Consider the following 19,390-nt stretch of genomic DNA (forward strand, 5'->3'; position numbering starts at 1 on the left):
ATAAGCGAGATGTATTCGTTGCGTTTCACATTTATACGTCCATTAAATTGCTCTCCAGTTATTCACATAAATTAATCTCTTACTCAAACGTTGTAGTAATTTTTTGTGTAAAAGAGTTTAATCATGTATTTAAAATAAAGACATTAAAATCTAATACATAATATATAATAATAACATATAAAATTGTATCTCTATTTTTTTAGCATTAACTGAATCAAAATTTCTCTATATTTTATATTCTGTTTATAAAATTTCATAAAATATTTCTTTACTGCTATTTTTAATAAAAGATTCATGATATCGTGCAGTCTGCGTCCACAATGAAAAATGTGGATTTATATAATAACTACATTCTTTTTTTAAATTTCCGATAAAATTCTTGAATACGAAAATGCGCTCTGTTATTCATTAAAAACGTCACGTTTCCGAGTGATCCGCTCGGATCAATGGATGCTACGATGAGAAAGATTTTCCATTATTCTGCGATTTGCGGTCTCAGTGCCGCGTTACAAGTTGGATAATTTCTTTCGAAACGAAGAAAGTTAAATGAGTCTTTCGCGGAACTTCTATGCGAGTCGAAAGTCGAGAGAACGGAAACGACGAAAAGGACAGATTTTTCTGGAATACCGCGACGCTCCGACTCACGATCGATCCCGATTCGAGAGAACAAACTTTTTTTTCATCAAGACTATCTTGCCGCATGTTTTCAATCGATGTCTCCTCATCGGCCATCCCAGTATGATCATCCCGTTCTCGTTTCATTTATCATTCCCTTGCGCTTTCTCAGCTTTATTTATACGAGCACGTATTACATACGCGTGAAATAACGAGAGTGAAGAAACAGAACACCGGAAGCGAGGGACAAGAGAGAGAGATATGTATGAGAAATTTGACAGAAAAAGATTGGAGATACAAAATTAAAATTCGCCTCACTATAAATGACTCGTAAATCAGATGCATAATCGTTACGTGCAATTAGTGTGGAATTATAGCAAGTTTTACAATAAGTCTTGGTATAAATACAGATTTTAGAAAATAAATTAGAACTCATATACATGAATCAGAGTTAAATAATTTTGACATATTTTGATCAATAAATCTTTTATTTTAAGAAAATTTTAACCGTATTTACAGCAATTTTTTAAATATCTACATTTTATTACATTTAATTGACCTCTGACCTAATAAAATTATTATCGTAAACAATCTCTTAAAAAATTTATCACGAGAAATTCTCACGAAAATTTCCACAAGAATAATTTTAATTGATTTTTACATTTTTAAATTTGATTATACGTTTGCAGGTATGTGCTAACATAATTTATAAAACTAATTGAAATTCAAACAGAAAAGTTGATCCATTTGACCGCAGGACGCGATAATACAATGCCCAGTTATACGAATAGTATCAAATGGAGAGCGAAAGGGAGAGGAGAAGCGATGCCCTCTGGCACTTTTTTAACGTAGCGGTCACGTGTTTCCGCAATTAAACCGAGAACGGAGCCCTTCGACAATGGCCTACAAATACGACTGTACCGTGTATGTGTAGCCACGATCACATTCGCCAAAGTGCGTGTTTGCGCGTATATTCACAAGTCGTGTTGGCGACTGAGCGCAGTTAAAAGAATAATTAAACGTGAGATAATTCGGCTTTTGCCCCGGTGAAAAAGCTTATACGAAATGAGAAATCGAGGACAAAGAGCGAACGCAATCGCGAGCAGGGGAAATATGTTCTATCGTTCGATTAATTTTTCAATAAATATGTTTAACAATACATTGATTTCTGTAAAATTAATCGCTAAAAAAATGTGATTATACAAGTATTATGTTTATTCTTCTCAAAATGTAACGATAATTTTCCGTTCAATTTTAAATTAATTTAATCGCACAGTCGAATTACGATTTATATATTTTCTCTAGTATACTGGAAAGATCCATAGACTGATTGATTTTTCATAAGATAAGTGTACACCGATCCCCCCCCCCCGGCCCTCCTCCTATATGATACGATCGGTGATTTCGCAGTCGCCATTCCGGAGATCACGATTTTAGTGGAATGGCCTTTAATTAACCCGGCTTTAGGGGGTGTAAGCCGGTTATCTCTTTCTCTTAATCTTGAAGGGTGTAAGTCCCCTGTACTTACTTACTAACCACTTCTCCCTTCACATAGGAGTGCCGGATGCAGGGCGTGATCATGTGCGTGCGGCTGTCTGATGTATTTTATCTCAATCAATGTGACGCATACATTTGTGAATCATGCGCCATGTGACTCTACATATATCAGTCATATTTGTAAAACATTCTCCTACATATAGGTATATAGTTTAAGTACGCGATGTCCAAAGTGACACTCTCTAATAATCTTTATGTTGCAAAATTTTCCTTGAAAATTATTATATCGTGCGAGAAAAATATGCCATATTCGATTAAACATATCGTCTTAATCATCCTAAGTACACCGGGATTCATCCAATTAAGCGATGCAAAGGGTACAGCAAGCAAGCGTAACGCTATTATAACAAAAGGTTCGCTATCTCTTGAGATAATAACCAGAACTCGTGGTTAGAAAAAAAAAAGAAACAAACACGAACCGCGTTAAAATATCCAAGGAATATTCAATGTTTCCTACTGCAACAATGATATCTTGAGATTGTCACTGTACACGTGTAAGAACTCCAGTTATGTGTATAACCTAGGAATGTGCGGGAAAAGAATACGCGGTCGTGTCGTTGGGAATAAGAAGGGCCGTGGAACGGGAAAGGTGAAACGATGAAATGGAAGAAGACGAAGAGAATGGAAAAGGGAGACGGGTTCAGGGAGAAAAGCAGCGCGAGAGAGGGAGATCGAGTGGACGAGGAGTCAAGGGTGTTATTACTCCTGTGGGATGGGTGGCGGAGAAGCGAGCGAGAGTAGACGGATGGCGCCCAGGAGGGTGGTAAGGCTCGGCTACCAAATGGCATGAACATCGTCCAGATGCACCGTGCACGGCTATACCATCGCGCGCGCGGTACCTCCCGCGAGTGCAACGGAGGGGTCCACGCCGTATCGTACGCTGCCGTTGCGCCCGGCTGCGCACCGCTCTCGTTTCAACGAATTACCTCGTTCTGGTCGTTCGGTCTGGCGACCGGAAGTTGACCGTGCGAGCTGAGAATATCGATCGTCCTCGGCCTGAGGGAAGTGCCGTGTAACGATGCTCAGGCGAGTGAGCGGGGGAGGAGAGAGAAAGAGCGAGAGAGGAAAGAATACAGCCTCATCGAACTTATTGTATTGACAAGGTACGATGGAAAAAAAAAAAACGAGGAATTGCTTCGTCCAGTCCCAAAAACAGTGACTATCGAGCGAACGAATCCTTCGCAGATATGTCCGGCGCACTCAGGGCGCTCCTCATCATCGTTGTCGTTCGGAAACGAGGGACGACGATGGTACGAGAAATCAGCGGGGCGCAAGAAACGCTGACTCCAAGCATCGTCCGTCGCATCACGTGGACTACTACGGCGGATCGAACGAGAAACAGAGAAAAAGAGAGTCCACCGGAGTGAATGAGCAAAGAAGAGGGCACGGGGATGGATAACACGCGCGGAGTGTCTACATCATCGTCCATGGAGTTCGTTCGTAGAGAAGAAATTTCTCGAAGCTCCGAGCACGAGCAAGACGATTACTCAGGACGACCGAGCAGAACGAGCATCGATCTGTGACGCTCGTTATGATTTCAGAGTTACAAGGGGGACGCGTCCCAAATTAATGCTCGAACTGATCAAATCACCGTACCAAATAGAGAAAGTCAGTTTTTCTGGCCAAAGAGAAAAAAATCTTTCTATTCGATAATCGGTTAAAGGGAAAGGATAAACGTAAATAGGCGTCCGGTTGTCCAATTCGGAAAAGGAAGAAGTCTCTCCAGTTAGAGGAAAGCAATTAAATGACCGTACGAAGGTAACTTGTCACATAGTCCCATACGATAAAAACGTAGATAACGCCTACGTCATGCTCGAGCTCCTCTTGATGTCTGGTTCTTCCAGAAACAGGAAGTACGATGAGTCAACCGTTGCTGCTAGCAACGTTCTCATGATAAAAAGAGTAGGTATGCCTTTTAAATCTTCGATATTATTATCACCTTGAAGTGTGACAGAGAACACAAATAGCCATACTGTAACATAAGCTAATATATTTCAGGAAGTAGACATATTATATCTCGTAAACTACATTAATTACAAAAATATAATTAACATAGTGAACATAATGAAAGTAAGTATCAAGAGAATCGTTAAAGTATTAAATCATTATGAAATCATTTGGATTGATTTCTATTTATCAACAATATTCGTCTTGTTAGCGTTAAGGGGATGAGACTGGCAAAACGATAACAGAATATTTCATAATAAATCTTACTCGAATCGTATTTTCCCAAAGAGAGTGAGTGTGCCCACCTTGGGAGATACGAAAATTGCAAGGCGCGGATTTCAGGGTCACTACGCGGCGAGAGTCCTTTGCGGATTCCGAGTAAAGAAGAAGTACGATGACGAGAGAGGAAGATGCGGGCTTTAAGCGGAGGCGTTGCCCTGGAAAATGAAGCTTCCTAGTGAGATTTCCTTCAGATCTTCGTATTGAGAAAGGAGACAGAGACGGTCGTATGGCGGGGGCGGGATGTGATAGCAAAGCTGCGAGCAAGAGATGAGAAGTGGTTCGCTCGGTACGTGAGAGCGGGAATCAGGTTGACGATATTAGTCCGATTATACGCCCTGCGATCCACAATTTTCTGAATCACCAGCATCACGCGCGCCATTAGCTCTCCGTACTTTTTTGTCGTGTCGGATAAACGTTTTCCATCCCTATAAGATGAAGATCCTCACCCTCCCGTTCTTCTCGTCTTCGTCTGTCACAAGCATGATATGTGATTCTGCGTTAATGTATTTCAAACCACCGGCCTCACGTATAAAATGTTTATTAAAGTTAAAGAAATCTTTCTTTCTGTGTTACTTGTATGATTTCTTTAACTTTAATAAACAGTTTTGTTTGAGTATTCCAAAGCATATATTTCTTTGGTTTTAATCAATTGTATACACATTTCTTTAGATTCAATAAAATTGGTTAAAAACAAAGAAATACATACTTTAGAATAGTCAAACAAAACTGTTTATTAAACCTAAAGAAATCTTTCTCTCTGTGTACAAGCTCGCAACATACAACTCAATAAATATTTTTGTTAAAAATTAAAAGAAAAGGATATTCTTTTATTTAACATAAGTACATCAATATACTATTTTCATATTCAGTTTATTAATTTTTTATATCAAAAGTAAATTAGCATTCAGATGATATTAAATACCCATTGCAATGTCTTTTATTAAATGTGTTTATGAATTTCTGTCTGCCTCTATGTATTATTCTTGCGCATTGCATGTTATACATAATATACATATATGCGTTATGATCAACTTGTGGAATATACTGTTTCTTCACCGTCGCGATTTTGCATTAGGACGTTTCGCGGTGTGTATCACAGAGTACTGCTCTCAACGGGACGAGTTGAGTAAGAGCCCTTTTTAATTTAATCGCTCGGCGAAGTTGTTACGCCGTGATTACGACGAAGCTGCGTTTGAAGCTGCTCGCAAACGAAACAATCTTCCGATTTCATTGCGCAGTTCGCGCGTTCCCCTCCGGACATATTTTAATTCTACGGAGTGCATCCAAGAGATTAAATTTCGCATGTTAGTCCAGCGTGCGTCGCGCGGGTTGGGCTCGAGCAGAAATTTCTAAACAGAATGGAGCAAACGCAGGACTCACAGACTCCTGAATTCATTTCGGGGGTAAGTTTATATTTATATATATATATACACACATATATATATATATTGTGTGTGTGTGTGTGTGTGTGTACACACACACTATATAATAGATATATATATAATAGATATATGCGCTATGGAAGAAGACATTACCGTAGAGATTACCCCGGGGAGGGTGGGCATCGTTGGAATTTTATGCCACGTCAGTGAGAGACACTCGACCCCTCGTCAGCGAGTTCCGTTAGTACGTTCCTGCGATCGTTCGCAACCACGGAATGGACCCGGTCGTTCAAGTTGTCCGTAATTCTCCGAAGTCTAACACGCTCATCCATCATCGGTCTATCACATATAATCGAAATAATGAGCAAGGAAGCTAGGGTAATATATTATATAAGCCACGTTATAAAGCTATGTTACAGAGTTATGTCAAAATAAATTTTTCTTTATATTTTACATATAACTAATTTAACATAAATCTATTTCCGGTTTTCTATATATATATATGAAAGACCATAGAAGAAAAACCATCCATGTATCTATATATATTGCGCTATCTTTATTGCTAATCCATATATATATCTTTAATATAGATATATATGTATCTGTAAGAGATACGGCCTGATATAATGATACTTTCAACCTTTTTATAATGTTCATTTCTCATGTAAGGTTTCGGAAAATATATCGGAAATGCGATTTTTGTCGAACGTCGTCTCGAACGATGTCCTGTCATAGTGCATAGCAGAAGATAAATCGTCCACATATATTTGGTCCTTTTAGAGACTTCAGGTTTCGTCCCCACGTTTCGTATTTATCGATATCCGCAAACAACTCCGATGCTGCTAATGGCCTCAACATAGCGAGGAGTCGTTTTAGTCGTGCTACATATTCACGAACAAGGCTGTTATCTCTCGCTCGACGTTTTCCATGGTGATGATCTTCGTCGACGCTTATCAAGGCGAAAGGTAGAGGAAAATACATTGCGATTGCTTTCCAATTATCGGCATATGCCGACTTCTCGCCGAATTAGTCGCCAGGCCGATCAAAGACCCGATGATAATCGAGAGGCGACTCGTCTAAACGAACAGGAAAACGTTCCCTCGCGAATTATTTATACGACTTCCGCTTGGATTCCGATGATCGCCTGACGTCGAACGGGAATGGCTAATCGATAAAAAGGAACAGCGAGAGTCTTCGACATCTCGCCATTCGATTATCGGTCAATAACTTGTATGTTGGATTTCCCAACTTTCCGTTCAATATAATATCCCTGAACTTTGCGAATGGAGAACATTTGCGGCACTACTAAGACTGCCAGAATCGCGCTTGTATTTACAGCACCTGGTATTAACGATATAATTTCGAAACTAATTACGATCGGTGAACGAACGAAGAAACGCCAACGGACGGTTCTCTAGAAAATTAAACTACGGCGCGTCGCCTCACCTAATTAAGAAATCCGTCCACATCTTCGCCTTTCAAGATCGAGCAGCGCAGCCAAAGTACGATAAGGTGAAAGTCTAACGGCAGAGAGAGAGAGAGAGAAAGAGAGAGAGAGAGAGAGAGAGAGAGAGAGAGAGAGAGAGAAAGATAGGGAGGGAGGGAGGGAGGGAGGAAGAGGAAGAGGGAGAGGAAGAGAGAGAGAGAGAGAGAGAGAGAGAGAGAGAGAGAGAGAGAAAAAGACCGTAGAGGAAGGCCGAAACGGTAAGAACCGTAATTAAATCGGAGCGAAATCCCGCGGAATAATTAATTGGAGAGCTCCTAAAGTATACCGGGCGCGTCGGTGGACGCGTAATGTCGTTAGCCAAGGGCCTTTCGAGGGTCGTAAACCCCGCAGGCGGCCCTTTGGCGATCCAGGAATCCCCCTCTTCATTTTGAAGAGGGGACACGCTAAGAGCGAAATGGAACAAGAAAGGGTGCCAGTTTTGCTCTTCTAGCTCTCCGGAAAACAAAATTATTCCGAGCTCGTATCCGGAAACCGTCCGGATTGTTTACCTGTCACGTTTTGCGCCTTACGTCAGGAGAATTTTATTATTAATTTCATACCCGATATTATTCTCTAATACTCTCTTTTACAAGATAAAAAAATAATAATCGTAAACTAAGTTAGACGAAAAACAGTATTTTGCATTTATCTACAGATTTAATCACATTTTACTCCTAGATTTTTAGATTCTTTTTTTTCGGTATATTATAAAATAAATTCGAAATTGGTAGAGCGGAATATATCTCATTAACAATTTGATGATCTCGTTTGCAAATTTGTTAGATATAGCTTAACATTTTATTTAAGCGCTTTAATTATGCACAGGCACGTAACGATTGAATTCGATAAATGTATTTTCACATATGTAAAATAATTATAAGCTGGAGATATTTGATATTCAATTTAATTTAGCAATTTCATAATGCGTAATATTTATGAAGAAAGAAATTCCATGCGTTTTGATTATTACATTCCCCTCCCCCTCATCATTTGTGCGTGTGTGTGTGTGCGTGTGTGTGTGTGTGTGTGCGCGTGTGTGTGTGTGTGTGTGTGTGTATATATATCACTAAATTATATTAAAATATACATAAAAAGATATGCCGCAATCTCAATGGGGAAAAAATTAAAATTCCTTTAACACCATTTCCATAAATATTACCACTTTCATCCACTTGTCTTTTCAATTAACGTCTATAATTAGCTGAGCGTCTGTCTGACCGCGAATCTCGAGACTACGGAGACTGCAATCGAGTGCCTCGGACGTATTAACCAAGCCGTGAAGCGACACGACGGGCCCAGACTGCGCGTCGAAACCGCGGGGTTGTATTCCTCGGAGCAGCCCTCCATCGAGAGGGCGACCGCGCCGTTGTCCGTGCCCGACTGTTCTCGGGCAGAACGTCACACGCGTGTCGACGAGATTTGTGCGGCCGGCCGGAATGCGAAGCGTTTGCGGTCCGGACGTCGTTTCGCGGCCGGGGCGCGAGCGCCCTACCGTCCTCGCGAAACGAGCTTCTTGGCACGGGTTCAGCTGGCACTAATTAACGGGGCGAAAGGCAAACGCGCTCGCGAAAAGTGATTCCTGCGAATGGTTAATGACCAAAGAGTCCAGCCCTTCCGGCGTCGCTCGTTTCGACTGACTCGTTATAGGCGCCACAAGATTCTTGCCCTTCGCAACAAGGATTCCCATGTTTTCCATTCTTTATTTTCATTTACTATTGTATATTATACATATAGACAATCTCTGGTTGTAATTAAATGTGATTAATTTATCTTGCAACTAAGGTAAATTTAAATAAATGTATCTTATAAATGGATTTATTGTTACGATTTATTGTTACGATATTATACGACTTATATCCCCCAATGTATAATTTATGTATTTACACGCGCCATTTTTTCTTGCAACAATATTAAACGTTTTTCGGCTTCTTCTCTTCTTTAAACGTTGGATCACGACACTCCTGAGTTAATTTTCACTACAAGTATACAAAACTCTTCGATGACTCTTACTTTAACATCACTGGAAAGTATTTGTGATTGTTTATTAAAAAAAATTGTACAAATATTATAATTAATACTGGTGGTTGTTTAAAGAAAAGAAATTCACGGGATAAGATTGTGTGTACAGAGTGTCAACTGTAACTGCAGAAGTGCAGATCGAAATGGTTTAGTACTGACAATCGACTTCTATAATGTTATAATTAAAAGTTTTAAGAACAAGTTGACAACCGCATACGACGCATATGGTGGTTAAAATTCAGATTGGCCGCGTACTCTTGTCGTTAAAATTTTAAATATCCGCCGTAAAATGTCCGCGACTGGAACGTAACGTTGTGGCCGTAAATTTGTTCCGGTTCGCAATCAGGCGGACCGTGCGGGATCGCATTCCACGCGTTCTTCGTCGTTTAAGGAAGGGCAGAGGGTGGCGTGTCGACCGGTATTTATCCTGAACGCAGATCGCGGTTCACAGAGTGACCGGTGGTATGCAAAGAGAGCAGACGCGATCACCAAATCTCTGCGTGCAATGGAGCAACGCGCTGTTCCCTCTCGTCGGTTCTCACAATGGAGGAAGAGGAGCAGACGTGAAGGGGGAAAGTCGTGAGCGTTTTTAAAGAGAAGCGTAGAAGGAGATCGAAAACGAAATGACGAAATGACGAAATGACGTAAAAAATGACAGTGGCGAAAGAGAAAGAGTGGACTACGCGCGTACGGATGGACGGAGCGTGCCGCTATTTACGATCGTCGCATTGCGGACCGAGTCGCATTTAAAATCGACCCAGTTTTTCGAAGATTCGCTTAACGCTAGACCCGCTCTCCGGACCATGTGCGTCTCTCTGTTCCCTCCAGCTCCCGCCTGCCCGCTCGGCGCGTCATCCTGGATTCGCGGTTGTTTGCGCGTGCTTCGCAGCGCTTCTAAGCTGTGCTACTTTCGGTAAGAGATATGTCGTGGTACAGAACGATATTTGCATTATTCTGCTGATTTATACGAGAGGCGCACGTTACCACGATCCCAGACGTCTTTCAGCGTGCATATGAGTTACGGCGATTTCTTGCGAGAGCCGTCGCGCAACGGAAATTGATACATCAATGATCAGCATTGCAGATGCTCCCGACGACGCAATGCGGTGGCCATGCATCTGAAATCGATCCGCTTTCATTTATCTCGTTACTGTGCTATACAATCTTAGAGCACAAATAACCGTTTTGCGAATCTGCCCCAGTTCCCCGTCGCGTCTTTCATCGATCGTCAATCGTCTAATCCCGTGAATTTACATACGGCCGATTACAATAATCGATGTCTCCGATTTGATCGACGTTGCTGTTGCGTCCTCGGCTCCTGTTGGCGCATATCCAAACACGAGAGTTTTGTGAAAAAAAAAACACGTAAAAAAAAACTCGAGACGTTTGCAAATTGAAACCAACAGCTGGGACAAGCAACGCCACACTTTTTCTAAAAAAAGGGAACCGTGGCAATAATTTGTATTAGAAGCACGACGATTATCACGAACCAAAAAAAGCGTGTAAAGACGCAGTTAAACGCGAGAGAGAACATTTTTTGCAGGATACGTTTTCGCAGATAATGCGGCCCCCTCAATTATAGCAAGCAAAACTAATTCTGGAATACTTGCAAAATAATAGAGGGAAGATAACATTCAATAATTGATATTCAATTATACGTGACGATATTCTTGTCTAATCGCCGCCAAAGTAAATAACTTGATATCAATGGAATAATTAAACCTGAATGGCTGATCTTTCATGAATAAAGTCTTTATACGCTATCGATTAAGCTTATTATTATTTTCCATCATAAGTACATTCTCTTTTTGGCCTCAATAATCATCGTGTCTTATTTAATGTAGCAAGAACGTCATTCAAGGAGCAAGAATAAGAAATTAAATTTGTATTTTTAGAGAAGAAAAAGGCGTTGTATTGCACAAGCACACAAAAAAGTATGTTGTGCTGGGGATCGAGATCATGCTATTCCTATGTATTTTGACCTGCTAAACACAAATCTGAAGTCAAAAATGGGAGTCGCTGATGATGCGAATCATTCTACGAATAATTAGTTATAACTGCCCTGAAATGGGATGTGTAGAATGATTTGTATGATCAATTTTTGACTTCAGATTCGTGTTTAACAGATCAAAATACATAAGAATAACATGTTCTCGACCGCAGCACGACATACTTTTTTTGCAAGCCTGTGTTATTTTTACAGCGTGTTTATAGTTACTCACAAGTCAGTGCTTACCAAAACGAACTCTGACATAAAAACTATTCACGTTTGTATAAATATAGCGTCCAAAATCCAAAGCATACTAAAAATGTTCAAACTGGCAACATTTTATCAAATAAAAAACATATCGTACGTACAAAAAAGTACGTTTCATTTTTCAATGATTTTTTTTTTGAAATAAAGTTTTTCTTATGCGCAATTGTAACTTAATAAAACTTATAAAGATCCGAAAGAGAATGCCGAACCATATTTGAATCCAATCCTGCGGAGTTTCTCATCCCTGGCCCGAACTTTGGCAAGATTTCGAGTCTACATGAATATTGTCTGGGTGTATTACGTGCACGCCTCGCCTGCTCGCCTCAAGGCGTACTGTCTATACACAAGGTATAGCAGGTACTCTCTTACGACCACTATAACTTGCGCCGCCTCCCATCTGCTATGGAAATCTATCGCTGGCTCTTGGCGTTCAGATTCCCTTGATTGTAAAATATTTCGAAATTAAAAAGGAAATCGCGTCAATCGAGGTGCAGAATATTTCAGCGCTGTATTCTAATTGACCTTTTCAATTGTTTAACTTCAATACGTCGTGATATATCAGGATGTATGAATAATTTCTGGGATACATATCCTCTAAATTGAGCCGCGTATTCTCATCGCTTAATTTAATTTTCTACTTAAAATTTCTCTCATTTGAACCGGATGACCCAATTTTCTGTTCGCTCGCATGGTATTCGCGACATTCTTTTTCTCTTGCAACAACGGACGACACTGATGATATGTGCATAAATGTATTTGTTCGCGATTCCATTTTCCACCGTTAGAATAAAATCGTATTTGTCCCGAGGATAGGGTCATCGCTTCGACTGACCGCGGAAAATTACTATGCTTGTTCCAAGTTCAATCTAAGAACGAACGCGTATCGCATACATGTTACGTGGCTTGTGTGAGCTTCTATTTCTATTGAGTAAATGTGTCGTCGCCCTTCACTGACGGTATACACATTCACATTCACGGTTACTCCGGTAGCGATAGAGTAGGCACTCTACTCATTCATGCTGGCAACGGATGCTTCATTGGCCCAGATTAGAACGTGAATAGAGCAACGGACCGGTGACAAAGTCGTTACTGTGTCCATTCCCGCGAGCGCATTTCCCTTCCTCCGGCCCCTTTTCCAATCAAACACGAGGGTTAATGTACTGACTTTTATACTGATACTTTTATACCGGGTATTAAGCAGAATTCATTAATGTTTCAATATTTAATGTTTCTATCATTAAAAAGCTTATATCACACATTACTCTCTCTGTTACTTTATATATAAAAAGCATTATTTTGTATGTACTTATTAGTATAATAATCGAGTAAATTCACGTTTACTTAATTACACGATAAAGAAAGATAAAATTAAAACCAAGGCAACGAGAGATTTCGCAATATTGTATAAAATCTTACGTGTGTGTTGTGTTACAGATGTACTCAAGTTTTTCTGGAGGTGTCGTAAAAATCTTTTACAAGATGCTCACCTGCAACAGAAAAAGAGCATAAAACATTAATAAAAGTATTAAAGAGAAATTTTAAACAAAAGCCTGTTTTTTCAATGTAGAAACAAATCATTGTTGTACATTTCGCATAAAAAATATATAAAAACAGTCAAAAATAGTATAACAAATAAATATCTCGGGCAAGACATTTCATTAGAAAGATATAACGTAATAATATAACGAGTCAAGCATAAGAAAGAAATTTTTTATACGTAACGAAGAAAGAAAGAAAGCGAAGAATGCGGAAAAATACTTAAACACTTGTATTAAATGGAAAGATGAAGAAAGAGTCTTTTATTGAGAACAGATGAAAAACAAATTTAAGAGGATCGCATAGAGATAGAGAAAGGAATGGCAAGAACGATACTGTATCGCGAGGGGTGTGCTCAAAGTTTTTCTCGTTTTCTGGACTAGCGATGGAAGGCGAGAGGAAGATCAGAAGTAAAATGGTCGGTTTGGATCCAAGATGAATGCTTTCTCTCCTCCCCCCCCCCCCGCCCCATTGTCGAGTTGCTAGTCCTTCCAAGATACTCTCCACCCTCCTCTTATGCCTATGGCTGAAACTTCGGCGACGAAACTTTCTTACTGATCTCGATTCCCGAATTGTACCCGCAAGACTTGCCCACGAGAACCATGGACCTTAATGTCCCTAGGCGGAATCACAAACGCGCGCGTAACGACTTGGCACTTGTACCCCTGAATGTCTTAAAGCGAACGTGGTTACTTCTTCGAAATATCGTAATCGTCACCTTTCCTTCCTATATTAGGGAAGATTTTCCTTTATACAAGAAAAATAATGGAAGACATTACCTATTATTAAACATGTGTTAACCGTTTAATAATAATTTAAGAAATGCAATTTTTTAAATAAACAATATTATAAATCAATATAATGACAAATTCCGCTTAAATTATTTGAAATTATAAGCTTTAAACACGGCAGAAAAAAAAAAAATAGAAAATAAGTTCTCTTCTAAAAATACACAAATCAATACTGACAATACGATTAAACTACTTATGAAATAAAAAATGTTACGTATAAAAAAATAAAACGTCAGTATTATATTCGTGTAAATCTTACTCAGCATTTTGTTAGGACGTAATAAATGGTCATAACGTGCGAAGTATCACGTATACAGATTATGACTTAATTAAATATGTAAGAAAATACGATTACATGTTTCATTTCCAAATTAATGTCTCAACAAGAAAAAGAAGTTAAATGTTGCTCTATATATTGCTGTCAACTGCAGCGGAAGGTACACAACATAGTGCTCAATTCCCAAAACATTATATTATGATGGCAATCCGTCAAGTTGACGGGAATGTGCCCGAAAATTCACTTAGAGGGCACAAAGCGAATGACTGATGAGGAAATATATAAGTGATGAAGTTATTTTCCGGCGTAATTTATACGCGCGCATCTGTTTCGAGTGCAACGTTTTATCGTAATATACGTGTTACCAATTCACGGGCGGACTCCTGTGCCAGATGATTGGTCTCGGCGCGAGAGACTTAAAACGCCTGTGTTCTATTTGAGCGATAATTTGATTGCGCGGAAGTAAATCGCGAATTACATGTTTACGATATAATCACACGAGATATAATCGTATCGAGAGAGAATTATCAGCGCGCGGTGTGGGACGATGATAATAATAATAATAAATTTCGTTTGTCATACTTGATAACAATTACGTGCCGGTGGATTCGTAGCCGATGCCGTACAGGGTAATTTGGAATGCGCGAACGCTCCGATTAACACATTGCCGTACGCTCGTGTAAACATAGTATACCCACCCATTATGGGCTACTATATTATACTGCAATAGCCTCATAAACCGTAAACAAGTACATAGTTTCTACCTGAGCAGTCGCCGTCATGTGAAATCGTAAATACACGTCGTTACACGTAAACCGGCAATATCTCATTAATTCGTTTATTGCGAATATTTTACGGATGTGCTCGCAGAAATATTTCCGCTTGAAAAGAAATGAGGATTATTTAATTAATGTGAATAAAATCGATCGGAATGGACCATCGATTATAAATGCCGTGTTTCAGAAAAATACTCCACTGACGAAACGCTTCGTCGGACAAGATTGAGATAGAACAATTTACACGAGTAATTGCTTATGTAGCAAAAGGTTTTTACTACCGGTTGCACGGGAGCGCCTGGAGAGCAAAGTGAAGAAGCGGCTGAGCAAATAAAGATGTTGCCGCAGCCTTTCAGATTTTATCTCGTGGAATGATAACCACAAGCCCATCCCTAGATATCCATAAGCGTCGAACAAAGGGACAGGGAGATGGGGAGGGGAAAAAAATAACATATACAGAAGATAACGGATGGCCGCGCAGAGAGGTGGTCCTTTTAGCCGCAGATGCGGAGATCGCAATCACAGCAGGACTCAGAACAATGAAGAAGGGAAATCCAGAAGGAGAGACCGGATGACGATAGATTCGAAAGATTCACGGGTATTTTTTCGAAAGAGGATTCCGTCCGGAAAGCAGTCGAGAAAACAAAGGGCAGACGAGGCGACGATACGCCGAAAGTAGAATCAAGGAGTAGAGGAGGCGATGGGACCTGAAGAAAACAGGAGGGACAAGAAAAGGCACCGTATATATATATATATATATATATGTATATATATATATATATCGATTACCGAGTCCGATGTCTCGAACCTCAAACAAGACGGAGAAGAGAAGAACGTTACTGAGAATACCGACCAAATCTCATTCCTATCGGGTTGCAAGCAAATCCTTCAGCCAACCGAGCTTCCTCGAGCCTTCGTGGCGTCGCGGAATCCCTGATTTTCCGCCCGTTTCCCGAAAAAGGCGACGACGCCTCCGCTTGTGATTCAGGGATCTGCCGGAGGTCGAATTTGTGCGGACGTCGTGTCGCGCCAGCGCGACTGTCGAAATGACGATAGATTCCTTCGCGGGACGCGACCAAATTTATTCAGGAATTAGAATTTGATAAAAAACCGGGATCATATATTATTTGGATATTGGACATAGTAAACGTATCGTCAATTCTTAATCAAAAAGCCATCAAAAAAATTCATAATTTTGCACATTTAAAATTTGAATGGATCTCGTATAGATCTATTTTGCTGGAATACCTTAAAAAAATATTCCTTGTAAAACATTTGCAATTTATTTATTTCAAATATGCGATCTGTTGTGAATATACGCGAAATATTGCAGGCTACATAGCGGTTGTGTCGTTAACAAACGCGGGCTGGCCTTCGATTTTTTTTCGCTCCAATTCCTATGATACCCTCAAAATAGCGCGGTCCATTTTTTAGCAAGAAGCTTGTTTCGCACGTCAATTTTCAATCCGCGTCTCTTTCGTTTTGGGAGATCGTGCCTTTCAGTGGGTAATATGCGCCTTCTCTAGCCCTTCTGGCCATTACAGGCGAATTTATTCACTCCCTTTCGTTCGATAATCTGAAACCACGATCGCTTTACGTCGGCATCTCGTACTCTAATATCAGTCTGTCGGGGCATGTTGAGCGGATTATCACAAATGCCGATGAGTAAAATGCTATTTTCAAAAAGCAAGTAAATTTACACGCAGGTGCAAGTTTAAGAGTCTATCGATAATTCCATATTTTGTTTGCATTAATTTTTCACGTTAATTTACCTACTGTTTTCAGATTGATACAAATAGAGCACACAATCACACAATCAGTTATTCATGTAACTTTATTGATTAATTGGAAACTGCAAGCTCAAAAAAGTCAACCAAAAAATTGCAAATATTACATATATTGCAAATTGTTGTAATCTCCTAATAACAAGCTATTTACAATAATAGTTTATTAAAAGTTTTGCAATTAAACGCATATCATATCTTCTTTAACTCAGATATTGAAAAAAAAGAGATTTCATAAACATATTAATTCTATAATTTATTATTATACTATTTACAAGCTAAAATAATGCCAAACCTTTATTCATTTTCTAACTACTCGTTCATTTATTTGGCGTTTCACTACAACTATTTTACAACCAAGATTGTATGTGGATAGTCGATTAACAAAACTAATCCTAGCAATTCTCAGAAAGGAAGAAGAAATGGTTGCGCGGTCAATGGTATTAAATGCCAGCCTTGTGTTAAAAAGCACCACTAATTTGGAAGGCTCTTATACTATTGGTCTTTTTGCACGAGCTAGGCGCTAAAGCGATTATGGTCATGGTAATTCCACGAATTAATTCCTTCCTGACCTACGAGCAGCCCTTTCAGTACGCTATACAATCTTCGTTATCTGTGATGTAGTTAGATCGCCTTTGATTTTCCAGCAATTCCAACAAGGGTATTGTATAGATATCTCATCGGATCATGTACATGCTAAATAATCTTATTTCGTCAAACAAGCTTACTCGCAATAAACCGCAAAATTGCATCATTTTCACTCGTTATGTATATTGTCTGTGCAAATAGATATTTTACTAGCAGTGAATAATTTGTATGCGGACAGCCATCCAGAAACTCCATTGAGATGAAAAAGTTGTTCCAGCTTATGCTACTGTTAACAATGTGTTAATTAATGATTAAAGTCACTCTAGTTGAACCAAGTTTTAATCGCTTCTATGAAACTAACTGTCACGCAAACTTTAAATGTCTTTAACCGAGCCCCGAGCTACTTCGCCGCAGGTACTTCCCTTGTCTTATGAAAATAATTGATTCCGCGTATAACAACATAAATGTTGGAAATATTTGAAGTTGCTGTGACTTCACTTGTGAATCGGAAAAGCAGGTTATGCATGCAGACAAGTAAATGCATCGATATTCGAATTCATCGAATAACTATCTAATCTTCGATCGTTGCGAACTGAACAATGCTATTTGTGGGATACCGAAACAACGAAATGCAGTTGCACGATAACACAAAACAGGGATTATGCGACGCAACATTTTCCCCTTATCTGCAATGATTCGCGCATTGCTGACAGTCATGCGTCGCTTCTGAGGGAATTATTGCATTCACAATTCTCCCCCGATGTACGCTATGCATATACATATATGTTTATGCCTTTAATGACACCGCCCACCCTTCATGTGCTCACGGACACTTAAGTACCCGGGTTAATGGAGTGGAATTAAAGCAAAGGAATAACTCATTCGTACGCATAACGTCGACAGGGGTGCGCTGCACCCCCGAACCGACCTTCAATAACTTTATTTCGACGCGGAGGCTTTCCTACCCCTTCGGTCGCGCTCGATTCGGCCACGTAAAATCCCATGAACGCACCCCGAATTCCCGACGAACGGTTAAGTGGATCGATCTTAATTCATCCTCGTCGGCGGTGCCCTTGTGGTTGCGGGAAGAAAATCATGTTCTCTCTTTCATCCTCTATTTTTTAGATTTAGAATATTCAAACTCACTCGGCTGGAAATAATAATTGTATACGGAAAAACAAATGCAGCTACGCGATGCTTCTATAAAGGTTTTTAATTTAAAAAACAAGACACACACACACACACAATACAGCTCTTTGAAAATATCAACATATTCAAAGATTTTATGAGAATTTATTAATAATATAAATAGATTGATTTCATTTCATATAAAAATAACAATTTGTATAATGTTCGTATTTGTCTGAAAAACAATATCTATTTCTTTTATTTAAAACAGTAATTTTTTGAAAAATTTTTTCGCTTTTAATAATACCCAATATTTTTCAACGACGTAATATAAACACATAAATTTTTAAAAATAAAACAAACATAAAATATTTAGATATTAAATCATAAACGTTCTTCTACATCACATTGCTGATGCTGAAGAACGTTTATGCAAACAATTTTAAAAATATCATATTTCATCGATATTTATCAGTCAAAGTGATAAATATTTATCAGGCAAAGTGATAAAAGAGTATATCAATTACATATAAATAACAATTTGCTTTGTCTAAAGTTCCGTGATTATTCAAAATTGATTTGAAAACAAATTGTGGCTAAAGCGTGGCCAAAATATGAATTTCAGATATGTTCATTCATATTTGTGAAGAGAAATGTTCGAATAATCTAAAAATGTAGGAATATATAGTCTAGTTATTAATCGTATTGATGAGATCTGAAATTGTACCACCGAAGCAATCGTGATTGGCAAATTTTTATTATTCTATGACCTTCGGTAGCTTCACTTCACCCTCGCATCGACCATCATTGTCCAACGAGTTGTCCACTTACAACCTCGGTTTATCTATACGCCCATGCCAGATAGGAACTCGCGGAAGGGTAAGGTTCGTCTGGATTTCCAATTAAACTTTGGCAATTGTCGTGCTAATTATCCACTCTCTGGACATTTTCCAGATTAAATAAAC

The 19,390-nt window shown here is 39.2% G+C and overlaps 1 protein-coding gene and 1 long non-coding RNA gene across 2 annotated transcripts in view; both read right to left on the bottom strand.

Annotated features, from left to right (window-relative positions):
* Positions 1 to 8,213, bottom strand: part of LOC118644297 — a 47,067-nt gene extending 38,854 nt beyond the window's left edge. The window contains exon 1 of the long non-coding RNA XR_004962104.1: positions 5,937 to 8,213. This is a non-coding gene — a long non-coding RNA (uncharacterized LOC118644297). The remainder of the gene's footprint in view (positions 1 to 5,936) is intronic.
* LOC118644293 (Krueppel-like factor 6) overlaps positions 1 to 19,390 on the bottom strand; it is a 335,384-nt gene that overhangs the window by 134,284 nt on the left and 181,710 nt on the right. The gene's annotated exons all lie outside the window — the stretch shown is intronic.

This window comes from Monomorium pharaonis, chromosome 2 (genome assembly GCF_013373865.1).
Source record: "Monomorium pharaonis isolate MP-MQ-018 chromosome 2, ASM1337386v2, whole genome shotgun sequence".
Lineage (NCBI taxonomy): Eukaryota > Metazoa > Arthropoda > Insecta > Hymenoptera > Formicidae > Monomorium > Monomorium pharaonis.